The 22752-nt window shown below is 39.8% G+C and overlaps 1 pseudogene; it reads right to left on the minus strand.

Moving 5' to 3' along the window:
- Positions 1 to 21825: 21825 nt before the first annotated feature.
- LOC132365264 (U6 snRNA-associated Sm-like protein LSm7) lies at positions 21826 to 22136 on the minus strand (annotated as a pseudogene).
- Positions 22137 to 22752: the final 616 nt, after the last annotated feature.

Genomic DNA, 22752 nt, shown 5'->3' on the forward strand with positions numbered 1-22752 from the left:
CAACTTCACTTATGAGCTAGCGCCAGTTTTACTTTCACAAAAATCCTCCCCAGCACACCCGAGAGAAAGCAGAGGTCCCTTATACTTGGAAATTAAAACCAATGCAAAGAGTAGTGAGACCTGCCCACTCTTGCCCATGACAGAAAACTCAGAGTCAGGTCTGGGCTCAGAAGAGTGATTTAATGTTTACATGCAGAATCTACGTGCTTCTCTGGATATGTAGGGTGCCAGGCTCTAGAAGGCTTTACCCTTTACCATTCTTCCTTTCAAAAATAATCTTCCAAAGAAACAGATGTTAGTTTCTTCTATCTACATCAAAGTTCAAGAGCAGGAAATTACTCAGATTATACTGAAGATAAACAGCGTTATTCTGTTCAGTTCTTCAAATAATCTTCTATTTAAATCATAGCTAATTACTATTTAGCAAATTAAACTCATTGAAATGAGTTTAGAAATGTCTATTTCACTGTCAGAATGAATGCTTTAGGGATCTCCTGTGGTGAGGAGCCTTCTTTCTTCATTATATAGAATATTATCTAGTTGGCCTGAACTGCAACAAAGATTTTTCTTCAGACCCCTTAAAACAAACAAACAATACAAATCATTTTTGAAATGTCAGTTCTTCAAGTAGACATTTCTTTAGCACAAGGAGTTTCTTGGGTAAAGCAGAAAGACCTTGCCAGTATCTCTAGCTGTGGTTAGACCCTCAAACCACATGTCAGAAGGTTAGGAGTGGAGAAGGGACGCTTATGGAAAGGTGTGACCTGCTGGCTGGAATCAACTAGGGCCAGGCACTGCTCTCCAAGAGAGCTGCTACCTGGGCTGTATGCTCCAAGCTCCACAATCGTTCAGCCATCCAGCCTCCCTAAAACTCGATGGAAGTCTTTTAACTAAAGATTTTAGAGAGTCAATAATGTGAATTCCTTGAGAAGAACTAAATCCACATTACGAATGAAATCTATTTATTAAACCGTTACTAAGTATAAAGCAAACACACTACACACACGATTGAGGCATGACTGCAGAGGGATTGTGCCCGCCATGTCTGTTACGGTACCAGCAGCACTGGCCTTAGACCCACGTGCTCTAGAGGGTCCCTCTCTGGCCATCCTCTAGCCACATTCCCAGCCATATCCCCCACCTCCCATAGCAAGGAGTTCAAGGGGCCAAGGGGCCTTCCACCTAGAACCCAAGCCCTCCCTTCTAGGCAGTGATTCAGGTACTCAGGACCCTAGAATTTCCTGCTCAAATGATCCCAGGTCTACATCACTGACCTACACAGGTCTCTACCCCCGTCCTTCCCCCAAGGGCAGACTGTGCCTCCAATGTGCGTGCTCAGAGGTCCAAGGAGTGACCGGTGGAGGGGGGCTGTTGACATAGAATGTGGACAAAATTTGGACATATAGTACCGTAAGAGCGGAAGCCCAGGGAGGTCCACACATATACACACAAGGCCCCATGGTGCAGGGCGGGAACAGAATCGAGTCAGACTGCAGGCTGAGGACCAGTGAGCCAGTGCTTTCTGTCCTATAGAATCCTACATTTGAACTTAATCTTCCAGGTAGTTATGAAGGTATATTTGTTAAGACAGCAGGATGGGACATATTCATTTAACAGTTTACCAGCCTAATTGAGGACTTCTAAATATTTAGACATATGGTGTGTGGGCCTCCATCTGTCCTCCTGTCCTGGGGCCCAACAGTGTTGCAGAGCGGGAGTGCCTAGGGAAATCTCCAGTGCTGGTGAGGATCCTCTTTTTACAGCATCACCTGTGTCTGCACACCCTGCTAATCTACTTCCCGATCACATCTCAGTCCTTCAGTTATACTGAACACAGACAATTCTCAATGTGTACATCTGGGGTTGCTCAAAGGCCATTTTTGAAAGAAGGACTTTTATCAGATGTGTTCTTATTGCTCCAGTTATTTCACAAACCTGTGAAAGCTCTAGGAATTGGAGCAGGAACATTACCCAATAAATCTCATCTGCCTTTTGTGTCCACCTCATCCTCATTTGAACCCATAGCTTTTGTGCTATCACTAGCTACCCAAAATCTCTGCTGGACAACAGCATTCTCACCCAAATCTGCATCCCCATAAATTGTCCTAGTCTGTCCTTCACCCACAACTTTTTATAAAGTCCCATTTCCTCATTGAAGATGATTTTATCCAAGTGAAAGAAAAGGAGTCTGCAGACACTAATTCATACTACAGTATGAATGATTGATAGTTTCCTTCTCACGCTTTCAATTGCAATTGACTATTTCAAAAAACTCCAGTTGAACAAAGCGAGTAATTTCAGCTGCCAGCTATTATAGGCATATTTTAGGAACAACATAGATAAGAATTTTTTTTTAATTGGTGAAAATTTTTATTAGCAAAAATTTATTAACACTGATGAAATATATTTTTAATTTTATAAATTATCTATTTATAATTAAGACCAATACAGTAAAATATCCCATATAATAAATAGCCTAGTAAAAGAAAATAGACTAATTTAAACTTAATTAGTTAGTTACTGGATCAATAACACTGACTGGCAGAGGAGAAATTTACTTTCTCAATACTGAACATTGCCCAGAGGATTCTATTGATGAACTGTTTCCTCTAACTCCCAATTTAATTCTCACAGAATATGACTTCAGAATTTGATAATTAAATTTGAATCATGACTGTCTCTGCTCTTCAAGCCTTCCTGAAGGTGATTTCAACCCAAGAGAGTTAATTTTAAATTTAGAGAGGGCTTGTTGGCAAATGTGTTATGAGGGGGAAAAACCCCTCTTATGGTTTTATAATATGTCTGACACCCTGTCAGAGATCCAAAAAATGGAGCAAGGAAGAAAATGCTTTTATTCTTCTGACTGCAATCAGGAGAGCACCCCAGATCTGAAAATCAGAGCATCTTGGCATCGTGGTTTCGCCTTGGACTTGTGTAGGGAGGAGTAGACATGTTACAGAGGGAGTGATTTTCCAGTCGGGATGCTTCTATCATGAGAAAGTCTCCATCGGTCAGGAACAGGGAGACAAATGGTTTGGCTAATCAGTTACGAAACAAAGATGGGCATTGGGAGAGTCTGTGTCTGTCCCTGTTATAGGTAGACAAGGGAGTCATCCATGTGCCTTGTCTAAGTCACATGAGGAAGGGTGGTCCTTTACAGTAAGCCATTTCCAGGAACACAAAAGGGGAGGGAGATTTCTTAACTATCACCGTTTTCAGGAGTGCAGGGCTCATGGGAAGTTCAACATTGTCCATCCATTTGTAGAAGTGTGCATTTTCTTAATGCACTCCTGTTCTGTTTCCTGCCGAACCTTCCCTACACCCTGAGAGCAAGAGTCCACTCAGCCCCCGCCGCTCACCGGCCTCGCTCTCTTTCCTCACACCAGGCCCACTCTCACCCCAGGGTCTCTGCTCTTGCTGGCCTCTGCCTGGAGTGTTACACCACCAGCCACTCTCCTTCAGATATTTTGCTGAAATGCTACCTTTTCTTTGAGATCTTCCCTCTCACATTGCCTATCTCCCTTCTTTGCTTTATTTTTCTCCTTGTGGAATGCACAGAATACTTTACTGATTTACCTACTTCATTGTATGTCTTCCCATTAGAATATAAATTTCATGAAAACAGGGATTTTTCACCCCTGTACCCCCAGCACCCGGCCCATGCTAGGCTTGCAATAAGTTTTTGTGAATAGATATGTTAAAACACTTAGTGTATGCTTTGCCTCACCTCCTACTATTAAAGCTATTTGTTACAACGATAGATATTCTTTTTTACACAGTATAACATGAATAGCATGACCTGGAAAGAATAGCATTCTATTTCTCTTCTGCTCAGTCTAAAAATATTTATTTTAAAACTTAAAAAATTTTTCTCGTCATTATAACTAAAGATCCTAAAGACAGTATATAGCTACATATGTTCCAAATATCAACTTTCAGAATTTTGGCTTTGTTACTCACTTGCCTAATGTATCTGAAAGAAAAGGGCAAGTACTCTGTACATTAAGAAAGGACCACTGATTCCTCAGTGTCTCCTGATCTGCAGGTGCCATGTTAACTATATGTCACACAAGGTCTGGGCACTCAGGGTTAATCTCCTCCTTGCAGCAAATGAAAGTTGCACAATTTAATGAGAACTTTCTTCTCTATTTTCTTTTTTATCTTTGGTGAGAGAAGCAAGCATAACGGCATTTCCCTGAACTTCTTATAATCCTGCAGAAGGTTTAGGTTCCCAGAGAATGTGGAGGAGAAAAATATTTTTTAATGAAAAAGAAGGGGAAAATTAATTCTCAGGTGAGGTTTCTTTATTTTACTTTTTATTGTAAAACTAACATCATCGCAAGTAAAAGAATATTTTCAAGCCTTTGGAGAGTCTATGGCCCTAACAAAGATTGATTTCATTATTTCATATTTTCTTCTAGTTCCCGATCACAAGCACATGTAATTTTTCATACAGTTTCAATCATAGCATAGATAAAATTTTGTATTTTTAGGGTTTTTTTCCTGCTTAATGATAGTCTATAAACATTACCCACATTATCTTAGCATTCTGAAAATTATCACATTTTTGTGCCTGAAGAATATTCCATTAGGTCACTTATGTACCACAGTTTACTTGTTCAGGGGTAGTTTCCCTTCTTTCTGGGCTACTTCCCTCATCTCTTCTTTTCACTGGACCTGTTGTCAGTTGGACTTTGAAAAAATCTTCGAATTTAGTTACTTGACTTGACATAACTTGGTGTTACCCAAACTATGTTCCGTAGACCTTCCCATGTGCTACTAATAGGTGTTCTGTGCTAGGTCAGGGAAAGGAGGTAGGGAGGCTGTGAGAAGGGAAGCCTGTCCACAAATGTATTTAATAGACACATCTTGGAGTTTGAGTATCACATTAATATATTAAAGGTTCTGAGAGATCTTTCAGAAAAGGCACTTTTTTTTGGAAGTATAGTTGATTTACAATGTTGTGTTAGTTTCAGGTGTACACCAAAGTGATTCATATATATATTCAGATATATAGATATGCATTCTTAGAAAAGGCACTTATATAACTTTAATCTAGCTCTCCCAAACTTTGATCATCAAGAACTCTTCCTGGACCACATGGTGACCATATAAGGGAGCGAGCATTCGGCTTCCCTAGAACCTGGTGCAGAAGCACTGCTCTAACCACTCTCTCTAACTGTAGTCCTGCTAGTCCGGGGACACGTTCCTCATCTTTAGTTCTTGGTCAAAAGCAACTCTATGCTCCCCATTGATTTCATAGCTAGACTTTCAAAGGAGCAAATGGAAGCCCACGTTGTCCTGGTTTAGCACAGGGAGGTGCTCAGGGGCTAAGAGGTCTTGTTTCTGCTCCCAACCTTGTTACTATCTTTCTCTGTGATTTTAGGCAAATCACCCCCACCTCTGCCCCACTGCTCACTCTGTCTATAAAAAGAGAGGGTCTGGATTAGAACATTTCTGGAAGGGTAAGGCTGAACCCTGTCCCTACAGTCTGCACACGTGCCTGGGGAGATTGCAGGAAGATAGGGCGTAGCCCTCTGAGTGTCGCATGGAGCCTCCAGGAAGAGGATGCTGGATCTCGCACAAGGAAGCTTCCACAGGAGCCCAAACCCTCCAGCACAGAATATACATTATTCTCAATAGCGGGAGACAGTCTCAATGGCCACCAGTGATCAAAACTTTCTCTTTTCTATTTTCTTTCCTGCTTAATTTCCTCTGTTGTCTTGCTGCGAGGTATCTTAAGCAACTCACTTCACTTCTCTAAACCTCAGTTACTTCACCTTTCTGAGCCTCAGTTTCCTCATCGTTAAAATAAAAATAATCCAACCTCTCAATGAGATAACATATTTAAAAGACCTAGTACATAGTGAACACTCAATAAATATTAGCTTTCTTTCCTTCCCTTTTCTTTACCATATTAAGTGAATACTGAGTGTCTGAAGAAGATACTGCTAAGGTTGAATAATTGCCAGGAAAGCCAGATGAGCATGAAATGACTTCAGGAGAGACCTCAGCTCCAGCTCAGAAACATGAGAAAGCGGCTGGTGCATCTCGTCAGAGTTCAGCTGCTTGATTACTTCATGCCCATTTATACTTGGGCTACAGTGATGTCAATGAACTACAAAAAAAAAAAAAAAAAAAAAATCAACGAGTTTAAATGAATTTGTGGATGATAAATTCAAAACAATAGATGACTGGGCTATATACTAAATCTTTGAAAATCTAGATCTTAGAAGGAAACTATGTACTTCTCCTAGACATCCCCAGAGGACATTATCACAAAGAAATGACTGAAATGGACTGACCATCTGGTGACCTAAGCACACCAGACAAAGCATGTAACCTGAGCACGACCCTACTTGAGCTGGGTCCCTTGGCAACTGCAGTTATTTCTACCAACACAATCCTTATAAAATTCCCTTTGGGCTCAAATTCCACAACTGACATTCAAACCATTGTTTCATTTGTATATTCCACTGATGCCTTCAATTTCAGATGGTGCTGATGAAAGAGAAAAACAAATACCATATGCTAACACATACATATGGAATCTAAAAAAAAAATGGTTCTGAAGAACCTAGGGGCAGGACAGGAATAAAGATGCAGACGTAGAGAATGGACTTGAGGACACGGGGAAGGGGAAGGGGAAGCTGGGACGAAGTGAGAGAGCCGCATGGACTTAAAAATACTACCAAATGTGAAATAGATAGCTAGTGGGAAGCAGCCGCACAGCACAGGGAGATCAGCTCGGTGCTTTGTGACCACCTAGAGGGGTGGGATAGGGAGGGTGGGAGGGAGACACAAGAGGGAGGGGATATGGGGATATATGTATATGTATAGCTGATTCACTTTGTTATAAAGCAGAAACTAACACACCATTGTAAAGCAATTATACTCCAATAAAGATGTTAAAAAAATAAGATGGTGCTGACTTAAGTCATTCCTTCCTCCTTATTCTTAATATACTTTTTTTATTGAAGTATAGTTGACTTACAATGGTGTGTTAGTTTCAGGTGTACAGCAAAGTGATTCAGATATATATATATACATATATATGTATGTATATATATTCTTTTTCAGATTACTTTCCATTACAGGTTATTACAAGATATTAAATATAGTTCCCTATATTCCCTGTGCTATACAGTAGGTCCTTGTTATTTATCTATTCTATATATAGTAGTGTGTATCTGTTAATCCCAAACTCCTAATTTATCCCTACACCCCTTTTCCCCTTCGGTAACCATAAGTTTGCTTTCTATGTCTGTGAGTCTATTTCCGTTTTATAAATAAGTTCATTTGTGTCATTTTTTTAGATTCCACATATAAGTGATATATGATATTTGACTTCCTCTGTATGACTTACTTCATATAGTATGATAATCTCTATATCCATAATATAATTTTTTTAATTAATTTTTACTGGAGTATAGTTGATTTACAATGTTGGGTTAGTTTCTGCTGTACAGAAAAGTGAATAAGTTATATATATACATATATCCACTCTTTTTTAGATTCTTTTCCCATATAGGTCATTACAGAGTATTGAGTAGAGTTCCTTGTGCTATACAGTGGGTTCTTATTAGTTATCTATTTTATGTATAGTAGTGTGTATACGTCGATCCCAATCTCCCAATTTATCCTTCCCCCCCTTTCCCCCTTGGTAACCATAAGTTTGTTTTTTACATCTGTGACTCTATTTCTGTTTTGTAAATAAGTTCATTTGTACCATTTTTTTAGATTCCACATATAAGGGATATCGTATGATATTTGTCTTTCTCTATCTGACTTACTTCACTCAGTATGACAATCTCTAGGTCCAACCATGTTGCTGCAAGTGGCATTATTTTTTTCTTTTTTATGACTGATCCCATATATAAATGATATCATATGATATTTGTCTTCGTCTGACTTACTTCACTTAGTATGATAATCTCTAGGTCCCTTATATACTTTTAACTGTAAAATTAACAAAGAGGAGGAGAGTAGAAGTGAGAAGTATTCAGTTATAACTATTTCTCTAAATTTGATCTCTCATGAGAATTATCAAGGATGCTTGTTACAATTCCTATTTCTGAGCCCCATCGCAAACCTCTTGATTCAGAGTTTCTAGAAGTAGGAATTAGGAATCTGCATTTTAAATAAACTACCTAGATAATTCACATGAACATTAAAGTTCAGAGCTTCACAGCTCGTGCCTGGGTCACTGCAACTGTCTCTTAGTTGCTGTCCTACCCTTGTGTTTTTCTTCTATCATTTTTGGAACACTCCTAAAGGTCTACATTTATCATGCTACCATGATAAATATAGCATGGTTCCTTTGGATCACCTCATTATATTTAGAATTGTCCCTTGATGATGAAAGGCCTTCCCTCTGTCTCCCCAGTGTCTTCTCACTGGCCTTGTCCCCAACTCCTCCCCAGCCCAGTTGTCCACTTGGGCCAAAATAAGCTGCCTTCAAACTACTCAGCAAAGCTCTCGAGGTTCCGTCGAGAACCAAAGGGGCTGCCACTGCAGCGGGGGAGGGCAGAGTGGAACATGGGCTCACAGGCTCTCCATCCCCATTCCAACCAGAGCTCCACTTGTGCTTCCTCATAAAATTTATTTGGAGATAAGACTCTGGTAGATAGAATAAATTTTTTAAAAACACTGTCCTAGATTAAATCTACTATATCCCTTTCCTGTCTGCAAACACTTTATTTCCTTTGTGTGAAACCCTTCCCCATCTCGCCCACTGCAAGTCTTCCTTATCAACAGTCCATGGTCTGTCCATCACATTTCAAAACCTTTCTCAAGATGCAGCTGGGTCTCACCTAACCGCCCAACATCAGGGTTGTTCATGTCATCTGGAGCTCAGGTCAACTCGCTGCAAGTGGGATCAATTTCTTTCTCATTGTTAAGTTATATCCATCTCAGTTGTTTCCTTCATTCAACAAATATTTATCAAGCCACTGCTATATAGCAGGATCTGCGCTCAGCCCTGGAAATACAGTAGTGGACAAAACAGACAAAAGTCCTTGCCCCTTGTGGAGCTTACATTTTTATGTGCATGTCCTCCCCAAAGAGATTCCAAGTTCTGCAATAGGAACTTGGTCTCCTACTGGTTTTATATCCTTTTAAAGGACTTAGTAATAATAATTCAATTAAAGCCATTATAGCAAACATGACACAAAATTCAAGACAAAGCTATTTCATGTCTTCAGAAGCTCTGGTTTTTATTTTCTTGTTACTTGAAAATTAATTCTGAATAATAATTTATCTGCTGTCTACTTATGTTCCATATTCTGTTTAGAATCAAAGACCCAAAATTTAAGGGGAAAAGGTAAATGACAATTATTTGCAGTTCTTTAATTCTGTAATCAGCATGATACCATTAAATTTGTCTCATACTTTTTTCTTAAATAGCTCTACTACCCTTATGAAAAGAACTTGCTTAATTTCCCAAACTTACCCAACCAGTTTGCTTGATTTGCCAAAACTACAAGGAGCTTTTAGAAAAGAACAGTACTATTCTGTCAGTTCTCTTGATCCATTCCGGAGTTGAGAACATTTTTTAATTTTTTTTTTCTTACCTCACCATAGATCTAGTGAGCATGAATTTCACAGTCACATAACTCAGGCATGACTTCTGATGTCCATCAATGCTGAGCTAATTTAGTCAGACCAATCCTCCTATTGAAAATTACTAAAAGTACTGAATAAAATATATTTTCATCTTATTAAAAAACATCAGTAAGCCAAAACATAGTAAGGCATTACCAGGCCCAGAATAGATGAGAACAAAGAAAAGTAGGCCAAACACTAGGAGCTGCTTTTGTTCCAAGGGCATTTGCCTATTTGGACTATGAAACTGAGCTGTGGCTTCAATGGATTCCTGGGGTGAGAGGAATGGAAATCAGATCCCAGGGCCCACCAAATGTGGAGAGTATAATAGGAGAACCCTATATTAAAGTGGAACACAGAAGTCAGCTCATCCCCTCCCACCCCCCTCAGAGAGCCATGGAAAGAGTTGCTTTAATCCAGCACAGAGCAGAGCAGGAAGAGAAAAAAAGGAAACCCAGACCCCAAGAGGCTGTAACCATAGGCATATTTGAAGCCTAAAATGTACAGCCCCAAATGTGTATCACTGCCCAAAATCTAGTTTAGAGTGGTACCAGACTGTCTACTCAAGTCCCCAAAAGAAGCAAGTGCAAACTTTCTCCAGGGGAGAAATAAAGCTCATCTTATTGAGCCTTTGAGAGTCCTCAACATACTTTCTCAAGTGGTATGAGCAGCACAGAATCAAAGGTAACCAAGCACACAAAGAAACAAGGCAGCAGGAGCAAGAACCAGTAGGAAGAACAGACAGCAGAATCAGACACTCAGAAACTTCAAATATTGGAATTACCACATTCAGATTATTGAAAGAAAATGCTTGTCATAGTTAAAGAAAATTTTAAAGCTTGAAAATACCTGAAAGGAGCATGAATCTATAAAATTGTCAAAGCAGTTTTTTTTAAAGGGTCAAATAGAATCTCTGGAGATTAAAAAATACAATAATTAATATAAAAAGATAAATGTCTTTTTCTCCATAATTGAACCTCCTGAGCCCTATTTCTGCTGATGTGGGAATTTCAAATGTGTTGATTACATCTCCAGGTTACACTTAGTCTCCTTGGGGTAAATATTCAGTAATCAGTACTCAGTAACTCAGAACTATATAAGTTCCAGGGCTTTGTACATCCTTGGATGGTGGTTTGGTCTGTGAGGTCTTCTGTCCTCTTATGGATTCTAATCCTGTCTTCTCCCCTCCTTAGGCATTCATTGGTCTCTCTCCTCAGTTGTATCCATGATCAAAGCCTCCTCACTCACTTCTGCACTCTGTTCACTCAGATAACTCTTGCTCGTCCCAACTATAAGTCCTAACCTGTGCCTCTAGAAAACATGGAAAATTCCCAGCTGCTGGGCTACCTTCTGGGGCCATACGCTCTCCATGGGACAGCCTCAGGTCCTCTCTGCCTAAAACCTCACCTAGGGAGCTCTATTTTTCCAGACAAGAAGTGAGGCAAAAATCCCCTCTCAGTCAGATCCAAACTTTTCTGGACATTTTGTCTTTCACGACCCCACTCCCCGCCTTACCCAGACTCAAGCAGAATGGGAAAGAGAGCTCTCTTTTCTCCTCTCGCTCTCTGCCAAGCTTCTCATCCATCCCAGAAATGCTTCTGTCTCCTCTCACACTGCAGGAAAATATTCTGTGCTTATTGAAGAATTTTTTCCTGTTTTATGTTTATTGTACCAACTTTATGCTCTGAAACCTCCATGCTTTGTCTTGATATTCAAACTTTTGGAATGGAAACCACAAACAAATAATAACAATAAAAAAATTTCTCTTATCAAGATAGCTAGTGGGAAGCAACTGAATAGCACAGGGAGATTAGCTCGGTGCTTTGTGACCACCTAGAGGGGTGAGATAGGGAGGGTGGGAGGGAGGGAGATGCAAGAGGGAAGAGATATGGGAACATATGTATATGTATAGCTGATTCACTTTGTTCTAAAGCAGAAACTAACACACCATTGTAAAGCAATTATACTCCAATAAAGATGTTAAAAACAAAAAAAAAAAGAATCTTGCTCTCAGCGTTGAAAGCTCTGGCTTTGAAGACTGTCTTTGAAAACTCAAAGCTAAGAGTATGACTCTGTTTTTACCAGCTTGTGTTCTCCCTTCTCTAAGACATATATTTCTCTCAGGCTGAGGGTAAAGGGAAATTACTGAGAAGGAAAAATACAGTCAGTAATATTTCAAAATATTATTCTGCTGCATCAACAACTTTTCTTATCCAGTCTCTACAAAAAGAAAATCCAGTCTCTACAAAAAGTTCATTGTGTTTAACAATGAACTTGGTATAACAAAATTATCCTGCGGCAAAAATGTGTGGGCCATAGAGTTTTGTTATATAAGGATTTGATCAGCCCATAGGTTTCAAGAGCAGGCCACTGGCAAATTGTATTAATTTACCATGCATTTCTCATAACATAGGTCAAAAATAGTGTTATTAAACAGAAGATTTGGAACAAAGATATATTTACTTTGGCTAGTAGCTATGAAGATCCAATCCATTTTCTTTTAATCTCAAAATTAAGAAGGCTATACTGTTACCATGATTATGTCACCCCTAAATGTCATTAGGGAGGGTTTTGTTTTTTAATGAGAAATCATGCCATACATTGACAGTTCAAAAATGACTCTACTCATCACCTAAAAATATTACAACATTTATCATTATTAAAAATAGTTTGGGTTTCATTGAAGGAGTAACTGTTTTTCACACAAATTCTAAGATCTTTCTTTCCTTTGACGTTAAAAATATGTATAAAGAGAAGCAGGTGAAATCTGCCAACTTTATATTTGGAAAGAAATACAGAGATAATTTTCCTGCCAGCAGTCTTGGATATAAACCAAGTAGATAAAGTCATCAGAAAGGATTAATTGTGTCCCAACATACGTAAATGAGCTGCCACTTTTGGTATGCTGACCATTAATGTTTTAGACTAGAGAGTACAGTGCCTCTTTCAGCTAGAATTGAAATGTTCCCGAAGACCAACTGGAAAACACATTAAGAATACATTGGAATATCCATAAGTTTTTTAGCATATCTCTGATTGTAACTACTGATAGAGCCCATATCAGTCCTATGGAATCGGCCTCTATTCTGTACATCTGTATTTAAAGCAAACAACAACAAAATCCTCCAATTTTCAGAGATTTAGCTATGAAAAAAGGATTCACCTAGAGCTGAAATTTACAAAAACAAAACTATAGAACCTTCCCATTTTTAAGATTTCAGTTTAATAAGTTTTTGAGATTGTTTTTGAAAAGTGAATCTATCCATTATTAAGTCATTTACAGAGTGTTAGAGTTCAGGGTACATGTGTCATGAAGATCAGTGCTATGGTTTCCACAGCAACTATAGCTCTGTCTCACTTGACTCCTCACTTTGTGCTTTATTCAGCCTGTGGTAGTATATTCAGGCCCATGGTGAGTACAGGTAGGTGAATATAGGCACACACGCACACCTGTGTATAGATAAGTTCTCTTCTGTAAGACCTAGGTTTTCCTTTTCAGCATGTCATGATATACTTAACCTTTAAGCTTGGAATCAACAGAGCCTTTTGCAGGCCTTTCAATTCCCAGGCATTGTAGTAAAATACTTTTATAATGAGAATTATGACCTCTTGCATATTTTTTAAAAAGTTAAATGATCACACGTTCAAATAACCCAAATCTGCTAAGTTTACAACTAAGAGACCTGTCACTGATTCAAGAAAGGAGTCTTCTCTTGAGCCCACTGCTAATTCCAGAAATGAGATTGATAGAATAAGGGGATATTTCAGCTCAATTTTCCTTGAAACCAAGTATCTGGGGTTAACGCAACAGCACTTCAGTCCCATCCAACTGAGCTGCTCAATTGCTTTGAGATTCTTGATAGATCGGTCGATTGGGCTAACTGTATCTATCACAGCAGGCCCCAGTGCTTGACTGATTGCTGTGTAGTGCAATTAATGGGCCACCAAGTTATTTAGAAGACTTGTCCCCACCGTGAAAGACAAGCTCCATCCCCAAAACTCTAGAGCTTCTTGTTCCACAGTTTTTGTGGCAAGAATTCCTCCTAAAGGAAACCACTGTTTGCACCTTTGGTGTTCATTTATGAATATATCCAACAAATATTTGTAGAGTGCCTACCATATGTGAGGGGCTGCGCTGGGCACTATAGGCCCTATGCTGACCCTGTCTTAAGTGCCTTGAATGGGGGTCTGAAAAGGACCCACAGCAAAGTGAACAGTGTTGAATATTCTCAGCCTTAGGTCGTTCTCAGCTACCAAACCCTTAATATGACTTTAGCATAGCCACTGCCATGTTTTCCTCTTCCATTACAGGCTCTCATTTACCTCCCCAGGTACTGCCCTACTATTTTTTTTTTTTTTGGCCGTGTTGGGTCTTCGCTGCTGTGCGCAGGTTTTCTCTAGATGCGGCGAGTGGGGGCTACTCTTCGTTGCGGTGCGCAGGCTTCTCATTGTGGTGGCTTCTCTTGTTGTGGAGCACGGGCTTCAGTAGTTGTGGCATGTGGGCTCAATAGTTGTGGCTCGCAGGCTCAGTAGTGGTGGCACACAGGCTTAGTTGCTCCGCAGCATGTGGGATCTTCCCAGACCAGGGCTCGAACCCGTGTCCCTTGCATTAGCAGGTGGATCCTTAACCACTGTGCCACCAGGGAAGCCCCCCTGCCCTACTACTGGTCCTTCCTCCAGAGTCCCCACTCTTCCTTATTCTCCGTGTCCTTTCCTCTTACCACATAAATCACAATTTGATCCCCACTTTCGTCTCAACCCTACCTCCCAGCTTCTCACACCCAGCCGCTCCATCCTTCATCTACTTTCCTTTTTTTCTTCCTTCATTCCTCTTCTCCCTGAAGATTTCAAAGTCTTCAAGAGACAGGGAGATCCAAGGCACCATGTGGCTTTTGTCTCAATAGTTCAGGGCCTGAGAGCATTCAAGGAGTTAGTTTGGGACTCAAGAGTTGAGCCTCCTTGGCTACATCCTGGTTAAATAAGCACTCTGGTATTGGTATGAGGATCTAGCCACTATTCATCTCACTGCTTTTTCGGTAAATGTCTCCATGTCCCATACAAGCCATTACCTTCTTTATCTTCCCCCCGAACCAGCCTGAACTTACAGAGAAAAGACACCATCTATAAATTCACCCGAACCAGAATCCTAGGAATGATCGAAGGCCCTCGCTGCTCACTAACCCTTCCTTATCCCCTCCGTCACCAAGCCCTATGGGTTTATCTTCACTGTCACTGCCTTATTTAGGTTCTTATCACCTCTGGCCTGAATTATTGCCCTACCCCCTCACTGATTAGTCCAATCTACCACCATCCATCACCACACACCATACTGGTGCCCTCACCTCCATCCATCAAATTCATCCCTCCAAAAGCAACCATGGAATTTTTCCCAAAGTAGATGTCACTTCTTGGCCTGAATCCCCAGAGCTTTCAGAATAACATTCAGACTCCTTGGTTTATGACACATGGTTCATGATCAGATCTTGCTTCCATTAGTAGCTTCCTTTCCCAGCAACCTACCATCCACCCATGCACTCTTTATTCCAACCGTATAGAACAGTGTGTGGCTCCTGTAACTTCTGCTGATTCACACCTGCGCTATTTCACATGTACCGCCTCCTCCTGGAATGCCCTTCTTCTCATCGTAGGGGAGGAAAAATTAGTTTTCCCTCTGTCCTTCTAACTTCTCAGCTGTAACAAAAGGCAGATTAATAAAAGCAAACAAGTTTATTAGCATGTATCTCTCATGTATACATGAGAGATGCCCAGGGAAAAATAAGTAACTCTCAAAAGAGGTGGCTTTAGAATCCAGGCTTAAATACCATCTTAAGCTAAAAAAAAAAAAAGAAAAAAAATGGTGTGGAGGAGGCCAGTTATGGGGAGATGACCATGAGCAGGAGGGTTTGTTATGTAGATTTACATTCTTTTAAATCTCCATTCGTAAGAGTTTCTGGTGATTTAGAGTCATCTTTCTCTCCCTGGTAGGGAAAGGGAAAGAAAGAGAGAGAGACTCTAATAAATGGAGATTTCCTTTATAAATATAAATTTCCCTTACAAAAGGGTAACTTCTACTCTGTTTTCAAAGCTTTTCCTCTGTCTGCTGTTTCTCAAAATAATCAGCTCAAAATAACTCTGCCAAAGAGGCACATTTTGGGGTGGCATACTTTACCACCCTTCACCACGAATAGTCAAATTAACTCTCATTGATCTTACTGATCCTTCAGACTGCATTTACTGTGTGTTGTGCACTGTGCTAAGAGCAGTATATGTGTTCCTTGAACCGTAACTCCAATTTAGATGTCCTTCATTTGGGCTCCTAAGCATTCTATGAATACCTCTATTAGAGCGTCAATCATAGATAACATTCATTTTGTCAGCCTCATTCATTTATTCAACCAATATTTATTTACCATATGTCATACGATAGTGGGCAACTTAGACAAGTTTTCTACTCTCCAGTTCTTACAGTCTAGGAAGGAAGAAAGACACCTGAGAAATAACAATAAAGTGGGTAAGTGTCATGGGAGGGAAAGTGGAAGGTTCTGCAGGTTATGGGGCTCTTAACACCAGCCAGAAGGTCAGAAAAGGCTTCTCTAGGGAGTCTTCCTTCAGCTGAGGCTGAGGCATGTTCTAGGAAAAGCGTCAGCCCATGGAAGACCTAAAAACGAGAGAGCACATGCATTTGTAGTGAAAGGAGTTCACTACAAATGGAGACAGTCTGGCAAGACACCAAGTTTGAGAGGCGGTAGAGGCTTGGGCGAGTGGAGGGCTGTGGAAGCCTTTTTAAGGAATTTAGGTTCTTATCCCCCAAATAATGGGAAGGCCATTGATCAGAATAAGATAAGAAGGGAGTGACATGATCAGACTTGCCTTTTAGAATGATCGCTGTGGCAGCCCATGAGTATGGAGTGGTTGGGGGGATCAGGAAGAGGTTAAATGCAGGGACACGAATTAGGACACTGTTACTAATCCAAATGAGAGATGATAGTAGACGAAACTAGATAGTACCGGTAAGGGTGAAGAAATGTGGACAAACTTTAAAGCTGCTTGGGAGGTAGAATTGACAGGATTCATTGACTTATTAGAAAAAAAGACGTGAGGGAGAGGGAGTCAGGGATAATCCCAAATTTCCGGATTTAGAGGAGCGTAGGTATCATTCCCATAATTGGGAATGTTTGGATGGAGAGGCAGTTTTAAGAGAAAGAAAAAAGCTCAGTTTGGGACACATAGATTTTGAGGGAAACAAACAAGTAAAGTTGTCCAGTGGACATTTGAATATGCATGGACCTAAAGTTCAGAGAAGAAGATGAAGACCAGTCTGGAAATAGACATCTGAAAGTCACTAGCATATAGGTTGTAATTAATTAAGGCCAAGAGGATAAATATGATGCCATTAGACCGTAGGTCTAATGAGGCAAGAGCCGTACATTATTTACCTCTGTAACACCAGGGTCTAATATCATGCCTGAAACAGAGTAGGTGCTTTGATCATTTTATTGACTGAATGAATGAGTGAATGAATGAATGTGAGTGAATAAGTGAATGAACAGTGTGAAATACAACCAAGTTTAATTCAAAAAACTGCCTGAATATAAAATATTGAAAGATTAAAATTATTATGGTATTAATATGCACCAACCAAGTTTTTAGAACAACAGTACTGGAATGGATAATCTAGGGAAAAAAGTTGCATAGAATAATAACTACTCTGAAGACCAATCAAATGCATTTCATTTCTACAAATTAAAGCACAGTTACAGTCCAAAAATTACCAAAGCAGGTTGCAAATGCTATTTTATTATCATTATTCATACGTGTCTGTGATGGTGCAATTAAAATTTGATAATCATATTTGTCTATGCATAATGATTAGCAAGAGACAGAGATTAAAGGGATAGTTAAAGAGAAGCAAAAGTGAGCAACCTTTAAGCCTCACCTTTGGCGTCACACAAACTTCCTTTCAGCAGTGGCCTGTCATGGTGCCTTGCTTTCCATTTTCTACTTGCTCCGCTCAGAGATCTTAAATGTGAAGATACAGCAAAACTCCTCCTGTGTATTATAGTGGTAATTTTCTAATTATTTTCAAAGGGAACTCTTTGAATCTTTTTGTTCTTTCATTGAACATAACATTTAAATATAGGAACACAGTCTCTGGAACCAAACCCTGTCTACCAGCAAGGGAAACGGATGTTGGCTCCACTACTGAAAGACTCTGTCCCCGCTACTTTGTAAGCATGTCTCTTTTTTTTCTGTTGATTCTTTCATTTCATCAGAAAGCCTAGGAAGTACAACTGAGAGATTTTTATTTTTGATTTCTGTTTCATAATCCCAGTCATTAGTACAAGGCCAAAAGATAAATCTCAAGTGAGTCGTTATCAAGTGCATACATAGTAGAGGAAAACATCCCTGCCAAAGGCAGACATGGGTGCACGTTGCAATGCACCTGTTCGGTAGGTGGAGGAGCTCAGAGAAGGTTGTTCAACCTGTGTGGGCCTCAGTGATCTCATCTGTAAAGTGAGGGATTGGATTTGGTTGCTTCTAAGACCCCCTACTAGCTCTATAATTTTATTATTTTATTATACCCTCAGGAACATTTTATTATTTTAAACTATGTAGACTTTATTAAATTTGACTTTGCTTCATCATTTTATTATATCTGTTCTCTATTAAATACCATTTTATGATATACTGACTATGTCTCCATGGCTGGTGGAAACTAAAGTGCTAGAGACATCTGATGAGCATGGGGATATGACAACACTAACCATAGCGCTTCCATTCCTTGGGTGTTTACATGGGCCAGGCATTGGCCTAGGCATTTGCTCTACCTCATTTAATCTTCACAGCAATCCCATGGAGTAAGTATTAATATCCCCTTTTTATAGAAGATGAAACTTACGCTTGTATGTATTGATAACTTGGCAGCTAGAAAGTGGTACAGCTCAATTACAACCCCAGGTCTGCCTGCGTCCAGAGCCTCTGCTCTTAACCACTACGTTAGATCTGGATTTCTGGCTGGGTCACATTCTGAAGGTTGGCGTGAACCCAGTAAAACCAGGTAGCACTTGGGGAAGAGAGTTAAACGGAGCCATCGTGGGTGCTTATCACAAAATACAGACTTGAGAGGTAAGCAAGGGAGAGAAAACTAAAATTGTGCTGGAGGATTGTTCACATTGTGGTTGTAAGCCTACATGATATGTCACGTCCAAGAGGAGAGGCAAGAATAGACATGGGAAAATGAACAGTGACATGGGTAACCTGTAGAATCTTAGCAGAATTCCCTCCAAGTCTTCATCATTAAGGCCAGATACAGCAGGATCATGTGGAAATTCTCCTTTAAATAGTACTAGTGGTGGCGTAAGGAAATAGAGTGAAAGTATCCATAAGACAATGGAAATGGACCCCAGGAAACAGATGGCAAGTAGTTTGTGCTCAAGAGAAGCACGTTAGAGAAGCTTTCTGAATTGGTCAAGGAAGGAAAGGAGAGATGGAGAAGATGCGCTGGGCAGAGATCTCATGTGTCTGATACTTACGACTAGGAAATACAACAGGTGTCATTGGGACTGGTGTTCTGTAATGCCAGGCCATCTTGGGTCACTTGGTGAAGCCCTCAGAGGCAACCACACCCACTGTTTAGAAAGGCTTTAATCTTAACAAAAGGTGATTTAGAACATCAAAAGTAAGTGGATTGCTTTCATCAGAAAATTGCAATTGGTTCTTATAAAGTACTCTTGCTTTTTAAAAAAAATTAATCTGAATCTAACCAAACCTCTATATTAGTTATCAGTTTATAGCAAATGGAGGGGATAGAGAAACAAGTTAAATGATACCACAAGGAAGTAATCAGCCAAATTTTGTATTTTATAAAATCCAGTTTCTCCAACCACAAATGTCCCAGTTTCTCCAACAGGCTAATGGCATGAAATAAGGGGAGATAAATGGAATAAAAGATACTTCGATCTTAATTTAGAAATAAGTAATTGGTGTAAGAATACAACTTGTAGTCATTTCAAGGAAGTAATTGGACAATAGAGTACATGTGTGTATGTGGGTTTCCACTGCTCTGTTGTTTGTAATGGTGGAAATACAGTGCTTCCACTGAAAAGGATGCAGTATTGAGACAGAAAAGTAAAGTAAGAGGGAGGAAAAAAAGCAGGGTACAGGCAGTATGGACCATATGCATTGTATGGTAATCAGAAAACCTAGATTTTAATGTAAGGCTAGTTCCCACTGTTAGACCTTGAGCAAATCAACCTTTCTGAGACTCTATTTCCTCATCTTAAAATAAATTATAGTTCCTATCTCATAGAGATGCTATGAGAATTAAATATAATAATGTTAAGCACAAAGTTTGGCAGAGTAAACATTTGCTATATCCTCCTAGAATATACACCAGACTTTCTAGAGTGGTCATGGCTCTCTAGAGAGGAAATTATGGATTTTTTCCCTTTTCTGTTTTAGATAGAATTTCATTGTCATTCAACTCTAATGTTTTTGTCATTTTCATTGTAAGAATACATGTGTGTATCCTTTTAAAATATTAATAAACTTTGTTTCTTAGAGCACTTTTAGGTTCACAGCAAAATTGAGAAGAGAGTACAGCATCTCCACATATGTCCTGACCGCACACACATACAAAATCCCCCACTATCGACACTGTGTCCTTTTTGAACCATGAGTTAGTTAGGTCTGATTTTTAATTTTCAAATAACTGGGAATTTTTAACAGATAATTTGATATTTAGTTGCACTGTCATCAGAGAAAATGGTTTGTATAATCTTGATTCAATAAGAATTTATACTTAAACTTTCATTTTCCTATGTAACCTAATACTTGGTAAATATTTGAAAAGAAAGCATATTTTCCATATGCAGGAGTCTATATATTTTCAATATGCTGTCATTCTTTAACATGTATTTTTAAATCCCTGACTACAACTGTGGATTTGTCCATTTTTCTTGTAATTTTTCTTGTGTTTTAAAGGTTATATAGCAACTCTCTTAATCCTGATTGATCTTTTTTGCCTCCTGTTCTCTTTTGTTATGTGAACTATTTACATAAGGTAGCACAGGAGAAGAAGTGATAGCGAGATGGGAAGACTTCCAGCAGTGCAAGATTCAGAATGCAGAAGGGTGTAGTGGTTACTGGCATGTTCTTTGGATAAAGACTGATGTAGACTGAAGTCCAGGCTTATCATGTCTGAGCTTCAGTGTACTCATCCGTACAATGTGGCTGATGACAATAACAGTACCCACTCCAATCCAAACTCACATCTGGTGGTGCCTTAGGCTAAAGGTCGGGGCATTGCAGAATCCTGAAAGATTTCCTAAAAGTTGTAATTGGGAAATTAATCAGTGTTGACTTGAAATAATGCATGAGCTTAAGAGGGCTTACATACTTGTAGTAATGAAAAGGGAATTATAAAAAATCATTTCCTAGCTAAACTGAAATCCCCAGAGGGTCATTGTAGTGCCACTGGTCGGTGTTCTTGAATCCTTGGTTCATCACCAGTTTTCAGAGGCACTAGAGGAGCTGAAGAAATCCCCTGATTTCTTTTTCATTTTATCACATGCTCCATAGGCAAAGTGAAAGCTTTCCTCAGTTCTTACTTTGTGAGTAAATTCTGACTGAACCAAAGTAATTTGTCAATTCAGTCATAATATTTCTAATATCCCAAGAAACTATAATAATCTAAATAATAATGGGATTTCACTTAATGCCTGTTCCTTTTACTTTCTTACATAAATTAAGACCCTCTGTCCATCTTTTCTCCATGAAAGTACATAAAGCCAAACCTAATCTTCTCCTGACAGAACACATCCATAAAAATGAGCTTTGAAGTCTGCAGATCGCTAAAAGGAATGTTCTGCCTGGAACGGACACAGTTCATAATAGTTGTGAACGTTTAACTTTCCAAAGGGTCCACAAGATTTAATAGCTTTATCCAGCTCTAAAAAAAATACCCTTCTCCGGCCCTCATTTATCTAGAGATCAGTTTATTAGCAAATATTTGTGCTCTGCTATGTGCCAGGCACTGTTCTAGGCTTTGGGGAAACAAAAATTGGTAAGACACGGTCCATGGTGAAGGGAATCCTAGTCTGTTTAGTAAACAAGCAAAGCAATGAATTAATACATTCATTTTACAAAAACATAAGCTATACAAAAAGGAAAGTTCCGTTCCTAGGGGTGGCCTGAGTCCTGGGGGAGGGGCGGCCCCGGGCGCTAGGCATCTTGCTGCTGGATGAAGGGCTGGGGATGGCTTTCATGCCGTCCTGCGGGCAGATGAGCACCACGGAAGTGCCCCTTCACACCACCAGACCCAGCTGCCGGGTGTCCTCTGTGAGCTTGTACTGGTCGTCAGGGTCTCTCATGTACTCGATGGTGCCATCCAGCACGAGGCTGAGCAGCGGGTCAAACCCTTTCAGGATTCCACTGGCTTCTCGGCCTCCCTAGAACTTCACTAGGATCGTCTTGTTGATGTACTTGGACAGGTCCAAGACACTCTCCTTCTTTTTCTTCTCTTTGTCTGCCATCTTGCCCGGCCGCATCGCTGCCTATCTAGGTTTATATCAGAGGTTGAAAAGTAAGCTGAAGACATTTGACCCACGTGGCATTTTTGTTTTTAATCCAGAAATTTCAAATAGAAATATGAGTTTTGGGGTTGTCTGGAAGAGTCAACAAATGTGAAAGAATGGCACTCTGGACTAACTTTCCTGTGTGGCTGCTTTTAACCAAAATTAAGAAGCCCTGCTCCCTTTCGAAGGGACACATACCCCCTCAGGCCCACCTGCTTCACATACCTGGGTTATCTGCCGGGCTGCTGGAGGAAGGAAGCCTGTGACCTTGATCTTTACCAAATAATCACAAACAAGGTGGTTTGCTGAGTACCAGTGATCACTCGCACAGCACTTATAATCTGTGCTTTGATACTTCTTTGTAATCTAAAGATAAGATTCTAAATTAAATTATTTTAATAAATACAAAACCCAGCATCGTTAGTAATGCTGCAGGAGACCCTCAGCAGCCAGGAATGATCTGGAGGTTTCTTTGACTAAAAGATAAAGGTACTAAATATATAAAACTATCTACAGTGAACTGGACCAGATTACTCTGTAAAAGAGTAGTTCTTTAATTGATTTTGTTCAAAAT

Source organism: Balaenoptera ricei, chromosome 4 (genome assembly GCF_028023285.1).
Source record: "Balaenoptera ricei isolate mBalRic1 chromosome 4, mBalRic1.hap2, whole genome shotgun sequence".
Lineage (NCBI taxonomy): Eukaryota > Metazoa > Chordata > Mammalia > Artiodactyla > Balaenopteridae > Balaenoptera > Balaenoptera ricei.